General features: G+C 39.9%; 1 pseudogene; it reads right to left on the reverse strand.

The window, feature by feature from the left end:
• Nucleotides 1-1,035: 1,035 nt before the first annotated feature.
• Nucleotides 1,036-3,610, reverse strand: LOC119735351 (annotated as a pseudogene).
• Nucleotides 3,611-10,901: the final 7,291 nt, after the last annotated feature.

Genomic DNA, 10,901 nt, shown 5'->3' on the forward strand with positions numbered 1-10,901 from the left:
GTCACCAGCTTTGGACCGGAACTAACAGTGTCAGTACTGTTTTGCTTATAATTGCGGTTTTGCTATCAAGCTTTGGAGGGGAGCAGACTTTGACAAGATTGTTTTAACTATACTTGCTAAGTATAATTGCAGTTCTGCGCTTTCAGCTTCGGGCGGGAACAATCTGTGATAATATATTGCTTATCAATCTGTGATATTATTGCTAATTGCTGTTCTGCGCTATCAGCTTCGGGCGGGAACAAACTGTGAGAATAATGCTAAACAATCTGTGGTATTGTTGCTATGTATACATGTATTTGCTGTTCTGCGCTATCAGCTTCGGGCGGGAACAATCTGTGAGAATAATGCTGAACAATCTGTGGTATTGTTGCTATGTATACATGTAATTGCTGTTCTGCGCTATCAGCTTCGGGCGGGAACAATCTGTGAGAATAATGCTGAACAATCTGTGGTATTGTTGCTATGTATACATGTAATTGCTGTTCTGCGCTATCAGCTTCGGGCGGGAACAATCTGTGAGAATAATGCTGAACAATCTGTGGTATTGTTGCTATGTATACATGCAATTGCAGTTCTGCGCTATCAGCTTCGGGCGGGAATTATCTGTGAGAATATTGCTGAACAATCTGTGTTTTTATTGCTATGTTTAATTGCAGTTCTGCGCTATCAGCTTCGGGCGGGAACAACCTTTTACGTATTGCCAAATATATTTGCAGTTCTGCGCTATCAGCTTCGGGCGGGAACATGGTGTTTGGCATATTGAATAAACGGCTGCTCAGGCCACAGGTAACAAAGAATGCTGAGTGTGCAGCCTCTGATTCCGGTCTCTTGTGTCTTTGGTAGCATGCGGGGATAACTGTGCTAAACAAGGTGCAAGCCAATATGTCACGTGATAGAAACAACTTGTGCCCTTCCGATTCTTTCGTCACAGTTTGAACAGTTTTTTAATAATCTTTTTTTTCTTCTGCTGGGCACCAGGATGGCATTTGTATCAACACTAAAGTCGATCCATATATCATGCCGGGGGCTTGTAACCACGTTGATTTGCGGATCCGCGTGCCAGGAAGCCCAGGTTGCTTTGTCGCGATATATACGTATACATAGAAAGACAATCCAAAATTATCGACGTGCGTTTTTATACTTAAACAAAATTGGGTTAGACCATTAAAACTTTTCACCAGCATCTTCCGTCAGCACAACTTCATAAACGGTTTCTTGGAAATCCTTAATCGATATGTATTCCTGTAAACAAAGACAAACCAAAATACTCATTATCTAGTTTGATAGGAATAAACAACCACTTGCCTGCATTACTTGCCAACATTTGCAATCATTCAGGCCTGAATTTAAAAAATTAGGAATTCCCAACGGTCAACTGCTGTCTCGTTATAAGTTTCTCTTTGATCCATGTATTAATACCCATTTCCTGTTTTAAAAATACCTTTTTTAATACCCTGTTTGTAAGATTACAATTTTCATAACAAAACAACAAACTAGTTACGGCTTTTGAGACGGAAGATTATAACGTAACAGCTGACGAGTGTAATCATGACGTCACGTCCTTGACCTCTCACCTTTCCTTTGTTGATGAGTTTGTCCAGCTCCTTACTGATCATCTTAAAGGTTGGTCGACTCTCTGGGTCCTCATACCAACATCTCAACATCATCACATACCTGGCATTGTTATAAAAACAAAATATGATGTAGTCTCCTGTTTGAATATACATGAAGACTTTTATGTCACAAATTAATCGTTCGCATCAGTTATGTTACACTGCAACAGCACCCACATACAATTTGATCTACAGACATAGTGAAAACAAATTCCATACACTTTCATCCCCCCCCCCGTATATTTTATTCCATTTTTTTATAATCATTTTACCATCACTGGAAACATGTTGTATTCAGCAATTGCCTGATTTGAAAAGAGGTCTTAATTTCTGTTTACGTGAAGAAGTTATTCATGTTCAGTGCACATGGTTTAACTCACAATTCCTCCTGGCTACCGTATGCCCAAACCACAACACTGTCACTGACAGTGTTGTGGTTTGGGCATACGGTAGCCAGACTAAAGCTCACCAACCATTATCTTTGCTGTCATAGCGGGGTATGGACGAGCACCTAATTAAATGAATGAAACATCAAAAATAATCTATTAATTTACACCACGTTCAGCAACCTTATCAAGTTGAATTCATTTTTATGACTATAGGCATAATCCAAGTACAACTAGAACATACCTCACGATCAGATTTGTTTGTTCAGCAGACGGGCTTTCCTTAATGCACAGTTGCTTGCTCAAGGACACAATAAACAGCATCCCTCAGAAACATTAAAAGCTATGTGTAGGACAATTGCAGGTACCAAACAAAGTACCTACCGATGTAATGACGGAGACCTTGCTCAAAATGAAGATGTAAACGACTGAAACGGTATCGTTTGGAAGAAAGTAACAATTGGAGGTGGTTTCAAAATAGGATGAACCTTTGCATGTGTAGCTAATTATTTACATGCGTTAGCAACGACTGTCAATTACGAGACCCAACAATACATTTTAATGGCTGATTTTAATGTAAAAAAGCGTACGGCTGATTTAATGTAAAAATTACCGAGTGTAACAATCTCCCACAGAAGTATGCCACAAGACCATACGTCACTCTCTGTTGTGTACATGTACACGTCATCCAAAATGGACTCAAGGGCCATCCAGCGCATGGGCAGTGCACCCTGCAAAAAATAATAAATTATCTAAATTTATTCTCCAGAATGAAGACACTAAGGTTACATTTCTGAGGGAGCACCCTGGGGTGTATACATTTCTTCAAGAGGGCCAATTAAGGCATAATGGTACATTGTTTTGGGTCAATTTCAGATTTTAAACGGGGGGATGGGGCACCAGGAGCACCCAGTGGCACCCGGCGGGCACCCGTGGGCGCCCTGGGACACGGGTATTCATTGGGGGCACGTCCCTCCCCTCCCCGCCCCCCCCCCCCGTTCTGCCCCCCCCCATACGCTACTGAATCTCCACCACACGCACATACCTCTGAACCCCGTTCATACACTCGGATATTCATGACGTCACGAGCGAGTCCGAAATCAGACACCTTACAAGTCATGTCCTCAGCCACAAGCACGTTACGGGCAGCAAGGTCCCTGTGAATGCACTGTGTGAGAATTAGGACGTTTGCCAGTTAAAAAGAAGAGAGCTAAATGACATGCATCATGAAGTAAAAGTTCATGTACTCGACTGACTCCAAAGTTTAGAGTCAGACAAAAATAGAGCCAAACGTGTTGATTACATATTCTCAGTTCAATGGCTAACAACGGTTACCTGTTGCGATGAGATGAAGGCCATTCCATCAGCGGCATCCTTGGCAAACTTCGTCAGATCCTTGGATGTAAGTGACTCACTGATACCATGCAGGTTGCCATAGACACGCCCTCCCTTACTACGACTGTCTTTAAGAAGGTCTTTCAGATTGCCTCTGGACAGATATTCCACGATGATGTATGGCGGGTCTGATTGTAGAAAGGAATGAAGAACAACATTTTATAATAACTTACCACTGGACAAAGACCAATTCAGTAGAAAGAAAAGAATTTGCATCCTGAATGAAATTTCGTTAAACCAATATCAAAACCATAAAAATTGTTCGTTGGGTCTGAAAAAAAACCCAACTTATTTGATCTTGTCCTGATGTACGTCGCTTTTGAATATATTTTCGAGTCTATCAATTTTCCTGATCGCGTGGGAAGGCCTTGTGGGTAGTCTGGACGTTTGCATAGGCTGCGGTTCCTGGTTCCTGATTGGCTGGATTACCAAGTACTTCCAATTCTGAAATGAATTTAAAGTAATGATTACCAATTGAACCTCAATAATGTGAAGAGAATATTTTGTAGAGAATCTCCAAACAGTAGTCGGTGGCTAATTTGAGCACGGTGACACCACTCTCTTCGATTTGCAAGCAATTCTCGTTTGTGCAGTTATTTATATGTGGCCTTTCATTTCATGCGGCCTCTGAGGATCACCAGTAAAAGAACTCTAAAAGCAACCAGTATTATTCCTAGAATTCGCTTAATGATACCTGTTATCTCTTGATAGGGTGAATGTGTGTCTGCTTGCGGATGTTTGGCTTTTGGACGGACGCTTTTCCTGTATAAGAGCAATGTAAAAAAAAAATAAAAAAAGATTCAACAATTCATGGTGACCTAGCATCAACGTGTGAATTTATGTACCAGTTGTGTACTGAAGCGATACAAGCAGATCCATATGCAAGAATCTAAAAACTTACACTGTCTCTCTAAAGGTTTCTCTGTCCCCTGGAATCAAAAAGAAAAAGAATGAGATCACTCTGGTAAATCGCTATTCCACAGGAGCTCGTGTTATGTTTAAAGGGGTGTCGTCCTTCCCTCCTACTGTGCACCGTTGGATGAACCGTTTGAGTGTTCTTACGTCATTAGAGTAAAAGTCATTTGCTAGAATAATAGATATTAAAAAAAAAAAAATCAATCATCAAATCTCTTACCATTTTCCATCTCACTGGTATACACCTCAAATGATCCGTCTTATTGTCTTCTTTAATTTGCTACAGATTTTGATGCTTGTAGATACATGTATAACGATTTCATAGATTTTCCATTTCACCCACGTCCTCTTTTCCGTGAAATTACCCACAGGTTGGAGAGATTGTGTGTTTGAATGTTTAAAATATACTGCTATTTCTAATCATTCGTACACTTATTTTGTGATTTATCAAATTGCTGTCTAATAACGTTCCCCATCTGTATTTACGTGCATGACTGCACATAACAAAAATGAGACCTACAAAAGAGTACTTTTAAAACGGACCATAAAGACGATACACACGTCAATCTTACCGTTGTTCTGGTTCCCATATTTTCTCTTTGCAAAGACTCCGAGCAGAACGATGACAATTAACACGACAAATCCGACGATGACACCAACGATGACGCCAGTACTGTCATCCGGCTTGCTGGGCTGAGGCGAAGCTTTCCGTTGGAAACAAAACAACATTATTCACTGTATATAACACAGTTGACTGAAACTTGCAAGTAAAAACTTCCATACACATTCTTCTTATATAATTCACAAGGCAACTGTTCTTTTTGAATCGTATTTTCTAGTGTAAACGATTTTTTGTTGCGCGTAATTGTTTGATAATTATTATCTCTATTTTATCTCCTTCGTTTTTGTTGGCCAGTTGTTTTGAGGGTGTTTTTTTCCCATTTTTATATTTATATGTACTTATTTTTAACGTTTTATTATTGTGTGTAATGTTTGTCCGCGCGTCTATTTTATCTTTCTTGTTTTTTTTGGTTGATCATAAATTTTATCATGTTGTTTTTTCTTTTTCTTTTCTTCTTATACGTTAAATTTCATATATTATCCTTTTTATTTTACAGTTTACATGATTACTTAAAGTTTTTATCTTTAAATGATTACTTTTGAGTTGTTATATTATTTTATACGGGAAGTGGTTCAAGATGGGCGGTACAGTCTGTCCACAACCCGTGACTTTGTCAAAAATTGATAATAATAATATTAACTGGTCAGGAACGTGTATAGCAGTGTTACATTAATGGTGAGCTGGCTCCAGTTCACAGAACTGATAAACAGATCGATTAATTGCTTAGCAAATGTTGGTTATGCAAACATTTGCTGATATCCAATCATGTTTTCATCATATATTTTTTTTATGGTCTCAGATTTTTTGTGGTAATGGAACAGTTAAAATCAATGATACTGCCATTAGTCAAGTCCATTCCACAAAATTCTTGGGCGTTACCATCGATGACAAACTTTCCTGGTCCAACCACATTACTACTGTTTCCAAAGTCATCAGCCGAAACACTGGTGTACTTTCTAAGCTCCGCTCCTTTCTCCCATCTACCACTTTATTTTCTCTTTACAATGCTCTCATTCTCCCCTATCTGAACTACTGCAATATTGTGTGGGCACGCACAAGCACTAAAAAACTTATTACCTTATTATCTCTTATTACCGTACAGAAAAGGGCTATTCGTATTTGCCCACTGTCCCGTCCTCGTGATCACACAGCACCCTTGTTTGCCAGATTACACACACTAACAATCACCGACATTAATACATTTCAAACTGGTATAATAATGTACAAATATACTAATACATGTAAACGTCTTCCTCGCACTTTCTCCTCATATTTCACCTCAATTAACGATATTCATCAATACCATACTAGATCACATAATAACTACTACATCCCTCTTGCACGCACATCATACGTAATGAACACTTCGTTTTTATGGACCTCGTCTATGGAATGAACTCAGTCTATGAAATCGCAGTCCTCTGTTGGCCGATTTAAAACCACTTTCAAGAACCATCTTATCTCCCAGTATATAGCTCAGTTTGCTTTGTCTTTTGTTGGTTTTTCTATATTCATACCGTTTGCTTTAATTGTGCTTTCTTTTACTTGCATCATCCATGTTATAAACGGTGTCGTTGTATCACTAGTAAGTTTCGTATATCCGTCTGTATAGTTTATTAAGTTTATGTCCACTTCGTTTGTTTGTCTGTTTCTGTTTTCATTGTTTTGTTGTGTTTTGTCTTTGAATTTAGTCTTCCTTTTTAAGTATTGTTTATATATATATATATATATATATATATATATATATATATATATTTTGTTGTGTTTAAGGCATTCTGTTTATAAGCTTCGGCTTCTTGTGTATTGCCCACAGCAATGCAGGTTAAGACGGCAGTATCACCATTTTTTACTCCTACTTTATTCATTGCCTGATTGGTGACATTGACCTCATCTGTGGGGAGAACAAGAAAAACATACATATACATGTTATTATGATTTATTTCTGGTAATGAAACCAAGGATTCCTCAAATGTGCCAAAAGGCACTTCAGCTTACAAGCCTGAAGAAACTTGTAAAGAAAGGAACTGAGAAGAAATTACAGTTTAAGAGATTGGGAGGAAAACCCCAGAAAAATATTCTAGGGCCATGGGCTTCGATAGGATTTGATTCCTAGAGGGGGGGGGGGGGGAGGGGGCAAAGCACATTTCCCCCGAAATCCCTGCACTTTTCCAACATATTCTCGATTTATCATTTTTCGAGGGTGGGCAGGGACATTTGCCCCCCCCCCCTTAAGTTAACAGTCATATGACTTGGCGCCTATTTTTCTTTTCTATTTTCCCCCTTTTTGTTCTTCCTCCTTTTTTCGGGAGGGGGGGGGTTGCTTTTCCGAAGAGGGGGGGGGGGGAAGCGCCCCCTTGCCCCCCCCCCCCCCCTCCCTTTGCGACGCCCATGTCTGGGGAAACACATGGAATCAGGTAGGGACTGAAAACTCAATTCACATATGGCCAGGGCAGGAATCTTACCCGGGTCACAGCGGTGGTAGGCGAAGGAAGAACTGCTACGCCAAAATGACTGAAATAATGTTCAGCACGTGTATTTCAAAAACTTGTGTGAATCATTAGGATGCTGTTGTTTATTTTCTATAAACAAATTGCCATCTACAATCATTTACTTTTATAGACAAAGGGTTGCAATAAATCTTCGTTAGTAAATGCATTAACAACTCAATAAATGAAGCCATACTGACCAATAAACAAACTAATTGAAAATATAATTGATATGATTACAGTAGATGCAAATTCTCTCAAAAAGTGAACTTACAGTGTACAATGACAGTAATTGGAGATGAAACCACATCAGCAGGATTATCTGTAGCCACACCGTTATTCGCTGTACATGTGTAGTAGCCAGCATCCTCCCTTCTGATGTTTCTCAGAGTCAGTGTGCTGGTGAGGCCATTCGTTGGGTTAAATGCATCACATGGATCGTTCTTTTTCCAAATGATATCAACAGTAGAAGGATTAGCATCTACCGTTACATCACTGCCTTCAGTGACGGGGGTTTGCGGAGTCTGAGTCAATGAGGTGAAGTCAGGAGGATCTACGTGGAAGAAATATCATTATAACATGTAACTGAGACCTTCTTCTTAGGTCCACATTCAACGCGAACCCAGATACATTCAGCGTCAGAATTTAATTCATCCACTAGATGACAGGAGAGGTTTTTGACAGCTATCAAGACACCCCCGTAGCCATCATTACGATCTTTTCTAAAGACAGCGTACTCTGGTGGGAAAAGCTCAGCATCAAGGATCTTTTCATTTAACCAGGTTTCTGTGCCAATAAGAATGTCTGGCGTATGTTCATGTAGGATAGCCAAAAGTTCCGAAGCCTTATTTTTCAGACTTTGAAAGTTGATGTTAATGACAGTAAGCTTCTTCGCTCTGGTGGGTTCCTTAGACTTTGTTTTTGCTGTGTCGCGTAGGGGAGGATTTCTCTTCCTGGTTTTACAAGGCGGTTTGGGGGATGATGCAGCAAGGGGTTGTACATCACTCAAAGACTGGTCTGAGTCAAGTGGAGTAAAGGGATTTTCAGTTTCAAAATCAGTCACAATACTAAATAGCGAACCAGAAAAATTTGGATGACCACACCCATCACAAATCCATGAGGTACTACAATTAGCCAACAAGTTGCAAGTTTTACTACTCATGTTGATGCAAGCGGCATGACTCCATTTTTCACACTCTTAACATTGGATACCCTTCTCTGGATAATATATTATATTAATGGTTTATTGTTCTATTCTATCGCCGCCAGCAGCGGAATTGCAGAATAGTTACATAAAAAATAAAATTACACAGAGATTTAAAGAATAACCATCATGAAAGGGCATAGGAAGGGAGGGAGTGATAGGGACGGGTTGAGGGGAATGGAGCTGGGAAAACATGTATGGTATTAAAGTACACAGATACAAGACAAACAGTAAAAATCGAGAGAAACAGTTTAGTGAAATACAAATGCAATAAAAACCAGGCTTCCTTTTTAAAATTCTGTACAAACAGGCTGTAAAACCGCACAGGATGAAAAAGGTTGGGAAAAGAGGATGGAAAGGTTGGGTGTACACAGGGGCAGAGGTTGATACAAGTAGGATAGGGAAGTTGTCTTGGGGATGGAAGGCATGGGAAGGGAGGTTGTTATGTGAACAACATGATTGTGGAAGGGAGGGGTCAAAGGTAAAGAAAAACAACGGGAACACTCAAATGTTACAAAAGAAAAAAAAATTCGATATAAACACAAATGCATAAAAATTCAGGATTGCAGCTAGAGGTCAGACCCACTAGATAGTTATTATTAGTGGTTTTCATTCCAAATCTTTGTCATGTAAACAATTGGGCTTTTTTGGTACCGCTTAGTCTTACAAAGAGGTAGGGAGTATTTGTTGCAGTTTCTGAGGTCTCTATGATGAACATTCGCTTGATAGCCTACTTCCTCTCCACAAACACCACACGGTGCAGGGGGGTCATCAAGCGAAGAGTTGGATGGAGGGCCTGGGTTTAGGTTGACATCATTTCCAAGTCCGATCAACAAACATGGGTCCAGGATAGGCCATGAGAGTTTTTCAGAGTTTTGATAGATTGTCTACGAGGCAGTAACGCAGTTGCAAAATAACTGGTGCTTGTTGTGCCAATGTCGTGATCACATTCTGTCAGCCTTGGGTCTATGGTTGTACTTACAGTTTTGCAGATCCCATTACTAATACGTAAGAAAGTAAGCAGGAATCCAATCACAAAATAAGTAATGGTGAACTCCATGGTGGTTTAATCCAAGTCAAAAGCTGCAGAAGCGGTAGTAGGAAGTCCAAGCACAAACTTCGATGTCGGTCTATAAATTGCACATTTTTTTTTTTTTAAATGGCCGACTTCAAGATTCAATTACACAGTTGACTAAAAATGACGAAATTTGACGAAAATTCACACGAACGACGAACAATAAACCAATAAGCAGATCCTTAAAAACATCAAAAGCGATAAAAATGGGTTAAAAGGCCTGGATGGCCAAAGGAAACGCGAAAAATCAAGGATTAAAAAGCTAAAAATCTCCCGCGAAATAAAAGTCGTCTAGCTCCGACACAGCGCCCTCTACTTCAAATCGTCTTTAATATACCAGGAATAATGTCATCCGGGGCCTGGAGATTTGTTGGTTGGTAGATTACGTATAATAGAATTAATCTTACCTACAGGCACATACAGTTCTGAAAGACCAGGTAATGGTAGTGAACAAGGAGATGGGTCATTGGGAACCAGACCATCAGGGTTAAACACAGAGGAAAAGTATGTATGTAAAGCGGATGAAATAACACCAGGTTGAGATAATTTAACATTGTTATGAGTGAATACAGGAGGTGGCGGGGATTATTTACGACTACGGACAAAAGACCAAAACCTTCGCCTGTTAGCAAGTGAGGAAAACATGTCATTTATATATTTCCAATAAGCTTTCTGAGTTTGACTCTTAACCATATTACGAGTGATTTTGTACAATTGCCAGTCCCTTAACAAACCAGATCTACGAGCAAATCTAAAGAGCTTATGCTTTTTGTTGATGAGTTTGTTTTAGTTCCGTGGTGATCCAAGGTGTAAATCTGGTCTTACGCCTTGTTGTGGAAGGAGTCCCGTTCTGCGGCGTCAAGAAGATCCATAAAAGTTTCACATGATGAGTTGGGATCAGATGGGTCCAAGAATGCAGACCAGGGTATGAGGTGGATTAGTGTACCAAGGTGCCCAAAATCCCCACGGTGAAACTGTAAAAAAGAACGCAGAAGAGCTGGTCTAGGTGGAGGTTTATTGAAGCGAAACACAATGTGTACAGCCAGGGTGTCAGATGTGATGAGACTCAGGCCGGTAGAGATGGAAGCAAAGCGGTCAGGGCGATTGGAGAACACCAGGTCTCATAGTGGATCCAACAGATAAATTGTCGGGATGAGTAGGATGTGTAACAGAGGTGACAAGTTGTTCAAGAGAGAAGTCAGACG

This window comes from Patiria miniata, unplaced genomic scaffold (genome assembly GCF_015706575.1).
Source record: "Patiria miniata isolate m_02_andy unplaced genomic scaffold, ASM1570657v1 HiC_scaffold_29, whole genome shotgun sequence".
NCBI classification, from domain to species: domain Eukaryota; kingdom Metazoa; phylum Echinodermata; class Asteroidea; order Valvatida; family Asterinidae; genus Patiria; species Patiria miniata.